Source organism: Bactrocera dorsalis, chromosome 1, assembly GCF_023373825.1.
Source record: "Bactrocera dorsalis isolate Fly_Bdor chromosome 1, ASM2337382v1, whole genome shotgun sequence".
In the NCBI taxonomy this organism is placed as follows: Eukaryota; Metazoa; Arthropoda; class Insecta; order Diptera; family Tephritidae; genus Bactrocera; species Bactrocera dorsalis.
Window position 1 is genome coordinate 25,274,243 of NC_064303.1, and position 15,185 is coordinate 25,289,427.

General features: G+C 35.8%; 1 protein-coding gene across 4 annotated transcripts in view; it reads right to left on the reverse strand.

The window, feature by feature from the left end:
* Positions 1 to 10,148: 10,148 nt before the first annotated feature.
* The window catches only part of LOC105224785 (lachesin), a 212,562-nt gene continuing 207,525 nt past the window's right edge, over positions 10,149 to 15,185 (reverse strand). For all 4 annotated transcript variants that reach the window (XR_007421412.1, XR_007421414.1, XR_007421408.1 and 1 more), the window contains one exon: positions 10,149 to 11,030. The gene's annotated coding sequence lies outside the window, so the exon portion shown is untranslated. The remainder of the gene's footprint in view (positions 11,031 to 15,185) is intronic.

Consider the following 15,185-nt stretch of genomic DNA (forward strand, 5'->3'; position numbering starts at 1 on the left):
AAGAAGTTTTCCATTTAAGAACTTGATTTTGATCGTTGAGTTTGTATGCCAGCAACATTTAATAGCGGTCCGATCTAAAAAATTTCAGCGCAGATTGCATCGTTGCCTTGCTTTTGGATCTACAAGTACATGCATTTTTTTTTGATGAAAGAAGGTGTTTACATATAATGCGCAGAGAAATAAAGAATCGATGGTTGCTGAAATTTATCGCAATGCAAAGAGTTTTTGGGAATAATAATTTTAATAAGTAATGGTAATGTGTAACCTTCCGAAAATTTCGATTTCGTTTCCGGTAAATCTTAGTTTGTTTCAATGAATATTGGACGCTCAAGAGCACACAAGTTGGTATAATTCTTCGAGTCCACATACAACAAAATTAAATCAAAGGACAGCATCTAAAAGGTAATGGAATTACGTGCAATATGATTTTGCTGCGCAGGTTGTAATTTTTATCTTGAAACGTTATCACACGATTAAAAGCTCATCGGAGCTTTTTCTGAGCTTTTCCTGTGCTTTTGACAGACGAATTCATTATTTGTATGCTAGTAAGACGCCTACAACAACAGTCAAGAACTCAAATACGAGTATAGGAGGTTTTCTTCAGCCCATCCCACAACATGCCTGTCTACGTAAGCAGAACGAACCCGAATCTTCAACAAATCAGGCACTACTTTGTGGCTACATTTTAAAAGTTTTGTTATTGTACTTTCGGTTTAAGTTTTGTTGCTTTTGTTATTTTAGTAGTGTACTTATCAACCACTTTGATTGCGTACCGCCGACTGTGGTGGGAACGGTTGCATTGGGTGGTGTTTGTGTTAAATCCATTCTCTTGAACACTAAACTCTAATCACTGCTAGTACTGTTATGACAGTTCACATGCTATTTACATAACTGTGTAGATGTACGACAAATAACAAAAACATAGCAAACAGTTTTGGACAATGTGTAGTACTTGGTCACAACAAAGTAAAACAATAAGGTCAATCAGGAGCGGTGATGGGGTGGCAGGCGTTTAGAGGAGGTATTGGTATTTTACAATTGCATATTTAGTTGCGATTTGCTAAAGTAAACGAGCTGCAATGGACATGTGAGACAAATCTTAGGCCGTTATATACAATATATTGATTAGGGTGAGACAGAAAAATACTTAAAATGTTTTCTTAGATATCATAAAAATGTTCGATATAGCAAAAAATTAAAAAAAAAACTTAACTTAACTTAAAAAAAGAATATAAAATATTCCTGAAAAGAACTTTATTCCGAACGTTCAGTTTGTATGGCAGCTATTTCAGAGGATATTGTAATGGTTTCTAGGAAAGAAAGTTTTTTTGTCTTTTTATATATGTAAAATATAAACGATATTTTTTCACTTTGTACTCTAAAAAACTGGTTTATATAATTGTAAAAGGAAGGTCTTTTCCGTTTTTCTTCTTATTATCAGATAGATGGACAGAAATTAATTGAGGTTTTGCACTGTGATCTATGGTCTATTGTGTACTCTCCTATATCACAAATGGTCACAATGGTTTAGCACTTGAAACAATTACAGAAGCTTGTTAAGCGCGATGAAGGTGATGTGATCTCTGTCCACGTAGAAGGCCCTGAGCCTGCTTTTACGAACTGCTCGACAATCTAGAATCAGGTGCTCTGGATTTTTCGGCTCCTTTTCGCAAACTCGATGATTTGCACAACAAGCTATGCACATGTTGGACAAGTGGTTCTTAGTCATATCTCTAGACCTTGCTATGTTGTCACCTCCCAATAGCAACTTAGTGTAGCGCGGCGCGGCGCATTTCTGTTGTCTTCTGCTGGTGCTGTTCTTTCTGCTGAGCGGGAGCACCTTTCCGTTAGAAGTAAGAGCTCATACTAGGAGAGCCTTTCTAAGAGACGTCTGTCAACTGAATTTTTCATAGTGCCAATCAAAAAAAAAATCTCTTTTTCTTTTTTACCCACCCTAATGTAAATATATTATAGTACATGGTAATTATACTATATAATAATGATAGCAATGATGTGGCATGACGACGAGACAACACAACCAAGTGTTCTATAGGTGAAAATATATGTGTTCGAGGGTGTGACCATTTGCTACGTGGCGTTTGTCTTGGTTGCATTCGAAGGTTTAATTCTTTATGAAATCACCGACTGTTCGTCGTTCGACCGTTGCAACTGGCACGGTAAATAGCCACTTACGTGTCCAAACATTTTCCCAATACAAATGTGACTAATAAATATTTTAGCTACTGACCAGCCCAACTGCCAGTTGCCATTTGCCACATCATGTCACTGCTACCGTTGTATGCTTCGTGCCCAGCAATGAACGAACGGCAACGGACAACGAGGAATCTTTGCGCTGCTGTTGAAACAGTGAAAAGGCGTGTCGCTAGTGTCTATGGCTGCAGTGCTGGTTGCATGCAAAGCATGTCGTTGGGCCACTTGTTTCTTGTTGCAGATTACTACGGGTTCGGTACACACGTTTAAACACCATCGTCAGCTGCAATAGTGCAAAGGTGGTGTTGTTGTTGTTTTTGGAGATGCATCTGCCATTGTTGCTGAAACGTCTGCTATGGCACTAAATACGTTGCAAATACTAAGCTACATACGTACACTTTACATGTGTTCCAGCACATATGTGTGTGTTGGTGCGTATATAATGACATACATTCACTTATGCATGTTAATCCTCTAAGGTGGCTTATCTGTGGCAGAGGCGTTGACCCAGCATGAAAAGTTTGTTGCACAGTCTGCGAAAGATGTCAGCTTTAGCGGTTACTTCAAACAAAAGTGTGAACTTTTATAACTTAGTGAGCTGCTTCGACGTACTTCTTGTCACCTCCTCTGATGATATGGTGAGAGACGGAAATATATAATTTTAGAACTTTTTCTCGAAGCAGGAACTTCATTTTATACAATGTAAAACCTCTGTGTTTTGAAACTAAAATAAGTTTTTAACACCAAAAAAAAATAACAAAACCCAGGTCTACGTCAGCGATGACTGAAGGCTTATAGGGCTCTGAATCTGTCTTAAAGCATTTTGCGTATAATAAGTCGTATAACAAGTTAAAAGTCCAAGAAGTCTTAAATTAACACAAACGAAGGAATAAGTTTTATAAGCTTAAAATTTTGAATTTTAAGAACACAGAGGCTTTTCATTGGTTCGAAGGACTTGCCTTTGCAAGAGAAAATATTCTAGAATAGTATGTTTACATTTTTCGAAAATCGAGTCAGATTTAACGACTGAGTTCGAATAGAGCTCGTATTCTACTAGCTATTAGATCAAAGAAGAAACTACGGAGACCCTAGAGATTTTGTAATGTAGAAACACTTTGATTAGAATTTGTACTTAATAAATAAATGGTTTAGAATTCATATATTATAAAATAATTTGTGTTATGACCGCTGTTTCTTAGATCTGTCAACTGCTTGTGAAAAACGGAGGATTGAATTTGTTCTCAAATGCCGAATTTTTCTCTTCACTTAACGAAGATAATCGTGTTTGTATCCAGTAAATAGCAGATATTCTTAACCGCATCTTATAGATGTTCTATTAGGGATCGAAAAACCCTCCACAGTTAACCCAACAATCTATTCTCCCCCTCCATCCTCCGTGGATCCGCCCCTGATGAATTGTTATTACAATTGGAACAGTTGAAAGATGAGTTGCTGACGTCCAAAAAGCGCATTAACACCAGAAACTAAAGCCAAAATACAGGATATGGTTTTGGTAGATCCTCGATTGACTGAGAGAGATTTAGTTGAAGCTCTACCCATCTCATCAGGCAGTATGTGTCATATTTTAAGTGAAATTTTGGGTTTTAAAAAGCTGAGTGTACAATGGCATTCGCTAGCAATGGAACATAAACACATTCGAATGCGACATTTAGATGAAAAAGGATTAATTGGATTTTGTGCGTCGATTCATCACTAAGGATGAGACTTAGGTTTATCATCATGGTACTGAATCAAAACCACAAGCTAAAGAATGGTGTGAGCCTCTTTGGTCGCCTTCGAAACAAGTTCATGTCCAAGAAGGTTATGGCAGCCGTTTTTTGGGATGCGAGAGGAATTTTGTTTGGGGATTACTTGCAAACTGGTAAAACAATTAATTCTGAATATTATTACAACCTTTTGGACCAGTTGAAGGTAAAAATTCGTGAAAAACTACCCAAATTGCAGAAGAAAACAATCATTTTTCATCAGGACAATGCATCGTATCACAAGAGCATTTTGACAATGGTTAAAATCCATGAATTGAACTTCGAATTCTTGGAGCATCCATCGTATTCACTAGATTTGGAGCCTAGCGACTTCCACTTGTTTTTAGAACTAAAAAACCTTATGCGCGGGAAGCGTTTTTCATCAAATGAAGAGGTCATAAAAGTTGTTGAAGCGTATTTTGCAGACCTTCCGAATTCTCACTTCACGTATGGGATTCACAAATTCAAGGATCATTGGAGCAAGTGTATTAAATTAGCTGAATAATAAAGTGCCTTTTGAACCTTAAAAACGTGTTTTTCTTATTAATCGACATTACTTATTGAACAACCTTGTCACTGGTTAAGAAATTCGACGAAGCGACGAAAGCGGAAGACTCTGTTGGGATTCCAAAAGTGATTGAAATATACAAAAAGATACATTTGTTGAAAGCAACTCAATCAACAGAAAATATATCGAAGTTTTATACATGCAAGTAGTTGAAAATATTCTCCGAAAATTCTAGATAGTACCGACAAATAGTTTTGGAGATATGAGCGTATTTGTAAAAATAAAAGCATTTTTCGCAAATACCCTTTTCAGTGTGATTGGAATATTTTTCCGAAACGAAAAATTTTAATTTTTCTTACGACCTACTTAGAAAAATTTGGCAGGTGATGATCGTAGAAATACAATTTTCAATAAAAATTTCGATTTCCCAGACTCTTGGATATATAATTTTTTCACAAAATCGACTTTTATTTGTGAAGTCGCCATTTTGTAAAAAGTCAATTTTAATTGATGCTTCAATCATTATCTGTGTTCATTTATAGTAATACTAAATTGTTTAGTTTTTGGATTTGAAGTAATTTTAAGCAGAAAAATCTTCCTCAGCACTAGACACCTTTTTACGAAGGTCACCCTGAAGAGAGACTAAGGAATCAAAGGAAACCAAATTTTACAAAATTAATTACTGATTATTACACTACATTAAATCAAGTTGTTTTTATTAGTTTATTAAATAAAAAACCTTTTAATAAAATTCCAGAAAAAATCGTTTCAACTGATTTGCAGTGGACTTAAAAATAAAATAGCTACAAAAATACTATTATTCAATATTTTTTCAATATGTATTAACAATATATTATTGAAAACGTTAAATGATATTTTAAGAGTTTTTAAAACGAAAACATTTTGTCACATTAGTCTCACTTGCATACCGGCTCATGTAGTTTTTTTCTGTAGATACCTTTTTCGCAAGTCTAGCTAATATAGTGATACCATTACTTTATGAAAAAATTTAGTTGAAATTGTTGAAAGTTTTCTAATACTTTTAAAGGTTAATAAAGTGAAACCAAAAGGATTATTCAAACATCTGCTAATGCGGGTTTATGCTGGGTTATACCCAGTTAGCAAGACAACTGAAGCCAATTTGCACGCATACGTAGGCTCACCTAAACTAAAGCATACACACACAGTTATACATATATACATATATATACGAGTATATAAATGCATATATGAATATATACAGATATATGCAGTACTTAGTCCTTAGAGCTGTTCTTGCCAGTTACACCTACGCAAACGCACGCACTTTACTACGCATATCCGGTAAGCGCTCAATGCTCGTGTAAATATGCCCAAATGTGTGCGTATCTGTGAGCACCGCCTAGATGCTGCCGGTTATACGCAGAACATCGGCTGTTGTTATTGTTGTCCATTGGCAAAATTTGCATGTGTAATTTGCGGCTGTTGTTTTGTTAATAATGCTCAAGTATAAAACAAAAAGCAGAAAAATATGAATAACGCCTGCTGCTTTGCACATACTACGTTTATGTGTGTGTGTGTGTATGTAAGTATGTGTGTGCATACATGTATATATGTTCATGTACAATACATTGAATTGAATGCGTGCGGCACAGTGGTCGAATGCCGGCGAGGCACCAGGGCGTATACGCAATTTTGTTGCCAATTTGCTGTCGATTGTTTGCGGTTTTGTGTGCGTTTAATTGGCAATTACATGCATATTGCTGGCCGAAAATTCGAAATCAGATTTTCATACACCGTTTCGACTTGGCCGAAGTGGATGCGTTGGGCCAAAGCTTGGCATTTAATATTTACTTGGCAACTATTTACATACATTTGTTGTGTACTTGTATATTTGTAACTACTTCCTGTGTATTTGTGCATGCGAAAAGCATCTTATTATTCGCCTATAAATTATAAGTACAAGAGCACTATATTGCTTGAAGGCAGATTACAAATTATAACATAGTTGGCTGCTAAAAGAGTTGGATTATTGATTACTTAATTGTAATTGGGAAATATTTGAGCTTTTGGAAATATTTGTGGTAATAGAAAACTATGAATTTTTAATTTAAATAAATAGTAAATACTGTGATTTTATATAAATATATGTGGTTTGTTGTGCTTTGGAAGGAATTTGAAAATATCCTATGTGTCTCACTGTCTGCCTCCTTCTCTCTCTGATCGTGTCTACCATTGTCTCTCTATGTATTGTAGTAGAGATAAAATAATGAAATTCGTCGAGTTCGATCTTCATGTAACCGCTATTTCGATTGCTTAAGAGCTAAATAATACTCCGAAACCTGTTCAAAACTATTTAAATGAGATATGAAGTGTATTTAAGCTCGATGTATGGGTGGTACACTTATTAAGGGAAGAAACTACATCACATTTCTATTCCCTGTTGAATCTCAATCCATTTCTGAAGGTGATAGTTATGGAAAATGGGTAACTTATAACCAAATGAAGCAAAATCGGTCGTGAGTTTGGTGGGATTATCAGGAAATCATCTACTATGAGTTATTCAACTCTAAATTTGGACCTATACTGTTAATAATTGGACTACTTGAAGGAAACAATTGCCAGAAGTGGCCAGCTTTGGACAATTGGAGCGGAATTTTATTCCATCAGGGAAACGCCAGGTCACTGACATTGATAGCGATTCGCCGGAAGTTCTGCGAGGTTCTTTATATTAGAGTCCGGCGACCTAATACCAAATGATTACTGCCTGTTCCGTTCTATATTTTTTCATATTGTGCTGATTAAGAGAAGCTTGTGAAAAATGACTGTTCCATAATGTTGCCAATAGGAACGACGTTTCTTTAGAGTAGTATATTCCAACTATATTATAAATATAAAACCCACACAAAGTCAATGTAAAAATAATCGACGTTTTTTAACTGCGTCTAATTTGAAATGCTTTTAATGGCCGGAATTCTGTTAAATTTCAAATGTTTGCGAATAACTAGAATAATTCAAAACTGTCATAGCAGAATAAAAATGGCTTAACACAAAATGATATAGAGTTTACTGTTATAACCATCTTATCAAATTTGACTCTGACTGTTCCATATAAACTACACCGAATCCATGGAAAGATAAAAGTTAATATGAAAAAAATAAAGACCCATTGTCCCATCGTCTCTCTCGTCATTAATAGGTAACAGAGTGATACAAAAGATTTAGGAATGGTGTCTTGCGAGTTCGTAAGCGAAAAAGCTTAAAATCGCGAAAGCACTGAAGGCCATCGCAGACGAGGTTAATAAGAATTGCATGCAAAATAAAAAAAATATTAACAAGAAAAAACGTTAACTTCGGTTGCACCGAAGCTAAATACCCTTCACAGGTGCATTTCTGTTAGTAACTATCTGTTCAGTTTGTATGGCAGCTATATGCTATAGTTAACCGATCTGAACAATTTCTTCGGAGATTACATTGTTGCTCTAGAAAATAATCTATACCAAATTTGGTGAAGATACATTGTCAAATGTCAAAGTTTTCTATACAAGAACTTGATTCCGATCGTTCAGTTTGTATGAAAGCTATATGCTATAGCAATCCGATCTGAACAATTTCTTCGGAGATTACATTGTTGGCTTAAAAAATAATCTATACCAAATTTCGTGAATATATCTCTTCAAATGTGAAAGTTTTCCATACAAGAACTTAATTCCGAACGTTCAGTTTGTATGGCAGCTATATGCTATAGTAATCCGATCTGAACAATTTCTTTGGAGATTACATTGTTGCCTTAAAAAATAATCTATACCAAATTTCGTGAATATATCTCGTCAAATATGAAAGTTTTCCATACAAGAACTTTATTCCGATGGCTCAGTTTGTATGGTAGCTATATGCTATAGTTAACCGATCTGAACAATTTTCTCGGAGATTACATTTTTGCCCTAGAAAATAATCTTTACCAAATTTGGTGAAGATACATTGTCAAATGTGAAAGTTTTCCATATAAGAACTTGATTCCGATCGTTTAGTTAATATGGAAGCTATATGTTATAGTGGTCCGATATCGGCAGTTCCGACAAATGAGCAGCTTCTTGAAGAGAAAATGACGTTTGCAAAATTTCAAAAGGATGTCTTAAAAATTGAGGGAATAGTTCGTATATATACAGACAGACAGACAGACAGATAGACCGACAGACAGACAGACAGATAGACCGACAGACAGACGGACATGGCTAAATCGACTCAGCTCAACATACTGATCATTTATATATATACTTTATAGGGTATCCGACGCTTCCTTCTGGGTGTTACAAACATCGTGCCAAACTGAATATACCCTGTTCAGGGTATAAAAATGAATATATTTCGAAGGCGATATTAAATATTTGTATTTAAACAAGTAAAAATGTTGTCTTTTTTTGTCAGTAAAGTTGAAATTTGATCAGATGTTGTAAATGAAATGAACCTGATTTAAACGCAGCCTTAGGTTTGCTCGGAGGAAGCAGTTCAATAACATTCGTTCTCACTCTGATATTTTTATTTTTTTCCTCGCACTGACTTACATATGTTGATGAACTGTTTTCGATTATCGAATTCTCCATGGAAATTCCGTTTATTTTAGAAAATATTATATAGAAATAAATTTAAAAAAAATCTATTAAATGAGTGTTGTTTTTAAGACGCTATGTATTGTTGTGCTTCATGGACGTGTGATTTTCAATGAAACTGTACATTTTTCAGAGTTGGTTTTTCGGCAGTTGCCTTGGGTTTTCCATTTCATAAGGATTACTATGGAACAACGCTTACAAGTCGTGCCCAAATCGGCCACCGGCACTTATTTTCAAAAGATTTTTTCCAGCGTTGAATCTAACTTTTAGTTGAATGGGTTCGTTAATTAACCAAATTATCGTATTTCGAGTGATAATAATTCACAATCTTAAAAATATCACTGTTTGGTTTACTAAAGGCGCAGAGAGAATAAATGGTCCAAATTTCTTAAAAAATGAAACCTACCACAATGTTTCAGTTAATGGAGGACGCTGTGACTAAGGATTTTTTCGTGCCAAAATTGGGGGATGTACATAAAGGCGACATTTCGTTCCAACAGCATGGCCTTATATGCCATTCAGACATTGAAATAATCTATTTTTTTAATGAAACTTTTTTTGAGTTTAAAATCTGACATCGTGGCCTGTGGCGTGGACTCCATGGTGGTGCAATTTGACACGCGCTGTACTATATTTTGGTGAGGTTATGTGGAGGATATATTTCACGCAGATAAGCCTGAGACGATTGACGCTCTGAAAGAGAATATTTGACGCTGCTGATATTCGGCTGCAATTGCTGCAATAAGTGGTGGAAAATTTGAACTTACGACTAGAACTTATTCAAGTCAGCTACAGCGGTTACGCTTGGTCAAAATGCAATTCTTATTGAAATAAAAAATCTAAATTATTTTTCTATGACATACTAAACTACATATATGTGTTTTAATCTTCATGAAAAACACATGTCTAAAAAAATACCCTTTCCTTTGCTGTACTGTTTGGCAGGTATTTAGTATAATTTTGATGAAAAAAAATAACACGAGTGAAATCGAAAATTTAGGAAAAAAGAAAACAATTTGTTTCATTACATTTTCATTCTAATATTTAAATTTTTTTTCTTCAATATTTTTTTTTTCGTATTTTTTTGGAAAAAATTTGCTCAAATATTTATAAATATACCTACAGTATAAAAGCTGTTGGCATTGCTTGCTTATAACGAGGGTTTTTAAGTACCGTTAATTTTATTTATTTATCTCTTTATTTTTTTGTTTGTTTTTTTCATCTCTTTATATTATATTTATTATCTGTTATATAAAAAGCTTCAATAAATTTGAAACGAATTATATTCAAATAAATACCACAAGCAGCTAAAGCGATTACAAACGGGTTAAAAAGAAATTGTAATAAAATAAATAACTATTAAGGGAGACAACTGAAAATTGCAGCCGGAGATTTAAGCCAAAATAAAATGTTTTGCGAGTGCAGATTAAGGCTGAAAAAATAATTTCAAAAACTGCCACTGAAAATAAGCGTTTGCACTGTTATATGTTTTTGTTTTTGTTGTGTTTGTTTTAGAATATGAATGGAAATAGTTTATAGCTTGTGGTATGTGTGTATATTTGCTTACCACTATACATATATATGCTTATGTAGGTATGTACTATGTTTAATTTTCTTGCTGCTTAAATACTGTACTTACTTAAGTGCTATGTAAATGTTTGTGTATGTGTATGTACATATGTATCGGAAGACTTTATTTAATATAATGATTATAACACACATATGCATTTGATGATATTGCGTTACTTATGTGAGTGTTTGTATGTATCTCTATATGTATGTGATTTCAACTTAAATCTTAACATTAAATATTAACTTATGCTTATTTCGTATTATACTTACATATGTGTATGTGTGTGTGTATATGTTTGCTCTTAACTGCTAATACGTATAATTCTTGTTATTTTTGTAATTCCGTGATATTGTTTTTGTTGTTGTTTTTTCAAGTCAGTTCACCTGCAATTGAAACAATCATTATTTATCATCAATATTAATTATGCTTTAGTTATTAGTTTGAGTATTTCTCGATTGTTTTGTTAGCTGCATAAACGCATGAAAAAGCGTGGTTAATTTAATTCAATTATATAACGCTCTAGATTTATATGTATTGATGCATAATGAATTAGCTATTGTTTACAATGCTAGTATTTTTTCAACTTTTATTTTTTGTGATTTTTATTTTTTTCGATTTTTATTTTTTTTTTCAAATCTGCGCTTATCAGCCACCACACTGCGGTCTAGCGTATGGTGAGCGCACACCCACAAACACACATTTGATTTATGCCTTTTTTCAGCAATTTTTTCTCGCTTTGTGCTCAGCGATCCATCTAAGTGTGCGTGCATATGACATTGTCAGCTAATTAAAATCAGTTAATTAATTTAATTATATTTAATAATTTATATTATTCGCATGCGAAGTGCATCATTATATGCTTGGTTAATTTTTAATGCCGATGTAATAATGCTTGGAATGTTTGTGAAAATTAAGCGAAATATGCTGGCTTAATGCAAGCAAACATATGGAATATATATCTACACACAAGCATTTCAAGTCGTTCGTCTGGAAAAAGAGCATTCGAGCTATGCTGTGTTAATAATTAATATTTTTCAGAGAAATCTAGATTACACTGTGAATATGCTTATTAAGGTGCTCCTTAAAAAGTAAAAAAAATGAAAAATAATTTATTTTGTACGTATTTTTTTCTTATGTTGCTGTAAGGTACTCGTACTAATCTCCCCAGTGCCACAAATCGCAGCACTCCAGCCTAAAAATGGCATTAAACGAGAGTTGTAACTAAACCATAAATGTAGTCATAAAAGTGACAATTCAAACAAGGAATCCTAGTGGGAACTGGGCAGGTGTGACTACAAAACATTCTAGAAAATGGGCATGGTGCCGTTACTAAATAGGTTTTTTTTTTAATTTTTCGCTTCAAAGTAATCCCCACCAGATGTAATACACTTATGCCAACGATTTTTCCAGTCCTCGAAACACTTTTCATAAGCACTTTTTGGGATGGCCTTCAGCTCCTTCAGCGAATTTTGTTTTATCTCTTCGATCGACTGAAAACGGGTTCCATTCCGATGATTGTTGACTTGTTTGCATGTCAAACTCATAAACCCATGTCTCATCGGCAGTTATAAGGCTCCCCATGAATGTGGTAACGGTACTTTTTGGAAACAAATTCAGGATTTTTGGGACGAGTGGAGTAAGAATTTATTCTCAAAATATCCGCCAAAATCATTCGAACGGACTCGCGAGAGATATCGAGCTCCCTTGTCATATTTCTAACACCTGTCTGACGATTTTCACACATCCTTCACTTTTTTAATATTTTCCTCAGTTGAAGAGGTCGAAGGTCGTCCAGAACGTAGCATGTCTTCAATAATTTCTCGATCTGAATACAAAATCGGAGACAAATTCTTTTGTGCGATATTTTTATTCACTGGAAAAATTGCACTACTGAGGTGTACCGACTTAAGCATTTACGTAAACAAACCGGTTGACATATCGCTCTCATATTTGGCATAGCTATTAAGAACGTTCCTACCAACTCAGCACATTACATTTGAAATATCATTTAAGCACAATTTCCTTTCCGGATGCTTTTTCGTCACAATGTTCATATAGGTCAGGTAAGATGGCTGATCTAAAGATCCTGTAATTCAAACTTATTGATTAGTAATAAAGAGCATTGTGTCCAATAAAAAATTGCCGTGGCCTTTTATTTCTATTCCCACCAGTTCCGTGAGACATATAAAAGTGTGAGCTGCCAACTGTGTAAGTCTTAAACTCGTAAACGCGGGATAATCAAGAAGGAAGTGTTGAGACTATTTCACCTAGTTTTTTTTTCTATGCAGCTTCTGCAGCTGGCGACGAGTAAGGTTCTTAACCTTACAGAACAGACCCTCATAACCAGGGAAAGGCTACCCTTACTGATGTCAAAGAGTTAACTGGTTTCCTTGCGATGGATCTTGGGCCAAAAGGATATTGAGACAGCGCATGAACCGATGCGAAGAGCGTTGGCCAAGCCTGGTGCTGTCTATTATTAGAACACAGGAGGAGCGGAGAGTCCTCGCCCTTCCCATTCTGTTGATAGTAGAGCTAGAGTATCCTTCCTTGGGAGCTTATCAGATTTAAATTTGTCTGCGACTCCGCTGTGGCCTGAATGCACTTTTAGTGAGCTCAAAGCTAGTATCGCCACTTTGCTATCAGAGTGTATAGTCATTTCTCTGAATGAGTCTGCACACCGGAGAAAGAAATCTCCTGCTTTCTTAATGCTTGAAAAAACTCTTTAATAGTCAGGAAGTCTGAAACTAAAGATGATTAAGAGTTCCTGACAATATATCCGTCCACCAACCTTCTACAAAGCTCTGGCCGATCCATAAAGAAGCACAACGGCTTCTACCCAGAGAAAAAGCGCCCAGAGTTGGTTTGACGGCTTCAGAATCCAAATAATTTGGTACTAAGTCAAAGTGTGTGAAAATTTCCGAATGTTCAGATAATTGTTAATTTATAAATCCAGATTCTCTGAGTCTGATAGGAACTTTTGTGTTCACATATTTTCTGGCGATATCTAAGGGCACTATATGCAAAATGGCACTAAGTATCATGGTTAGAGTTGGCCTTAGGGCAACACCCAAGGTGATGAGGGGTTTTTTTTCAAGGCGCCACAAACAAAGACTCTATATTACATAATGGATTAGACTATGGTGTCGTAGAGGACTACTTACGGTTAGAGACTTCACCTTTTCTCAATAGCATCTCTGCAGTAGTACAAGGCAATTGGTCTTTTTTCCTCTATCTTCGATATTAGGCTTCCATAAAAGCTTTCTACCATGTCTAGGACAAGTCCTAAATATCTCACTGAATCAAAAAACTAAAGGAGAGCTTAAATGACAAGGCGGGCCATCCCTACCCAGGGTTGTGCGCTGGGCTTGGGACCCGCTACGCAAAAAACTCTACCAATGAAAATAAGAAAATAGCCTTGGATAAGTGACCTGGCTGTCTCCGGATCAAAAGCAACCAACCAGGTCGATCATGATGTGATATATGGAAAAAGCGTCTTCAGTTTTTTAGACAGACCACTATCTGGTGGCAGCCAAGATATGCACCCGCCTCTGTGCAGCAAAAAAGGCACGTCCACAAACAAGGAAAATTCGCGTCGAGAAACTGCAATCATAGTGGAACGATTTTCTACTCGACTTGCACTACTGCTCTCTGAGAGCATTCGTCAGCAACACGGTATAATGGAACTGTATCATTGGTTTTCGGAAAATGCAAAACGACAGCTGGTACGATGAGGAATGCCCTGTCGCAGTGAAGAGAAGACAGACTGTCTATCATATGCGAGATGGGATAGATACCGAGAGTTGAAGAGGGAAGCGAGACGCATATGCAGACAGAAAAAGAAAGAAGCCGAAATGCGTGAGTACGAAGAGCTTGACAAGCTGGCCGACAGGAGTAATGCTCGAAAATTCTACGAAAAAATACGGAGACTAACGGAGCATAGCAGAGTATACAAGGTTGAATCTAGCGCTCCTTGGTGACGACATCTATATGTCGACTGGTGCGTTAGAATCTGCTATCTTTATCGATTGACCAGTGAGAATTTCTTGACATTCAACGCAGGATTACTCTTGCTAACAGTCCTCTCTCGACGAACAAAAACCAAGCTCTATAAGTCACTCATTATTTCCGTCCTCCTATATGGTGCTGAGGCTTGGACGATGACAACAACTGGTGAGTCGACGTTGCGAGTTTTCGAGAGAAAAGGTCTGCGAAAGATTTATGATCCTTTGCGCGTTGGCTATATGAAATATACATACGACGACATGGACATAGTTTAGCGAATTGAAAGACAGCGGCTACGCTGTCTAGATCATGTCGTCCGAATGGATGAAAACATTCCAGCTCTGAAAGTATTCAACGCAGTACCCGCCGAAGGAAGTTGAGAAAAGAAGAAACGCTGATGTTAACTCGTCTTCGCTCTATGGGCTTTTGAAAAGATCCAAGAAGATTCGGCGTTTTCGAGCCAAATTTCGTTTAGCGTTAAGGCCTAAGTATTTCTGGCATGGGTAGATAACCAACCAAAATTGCCGTATTTAGGA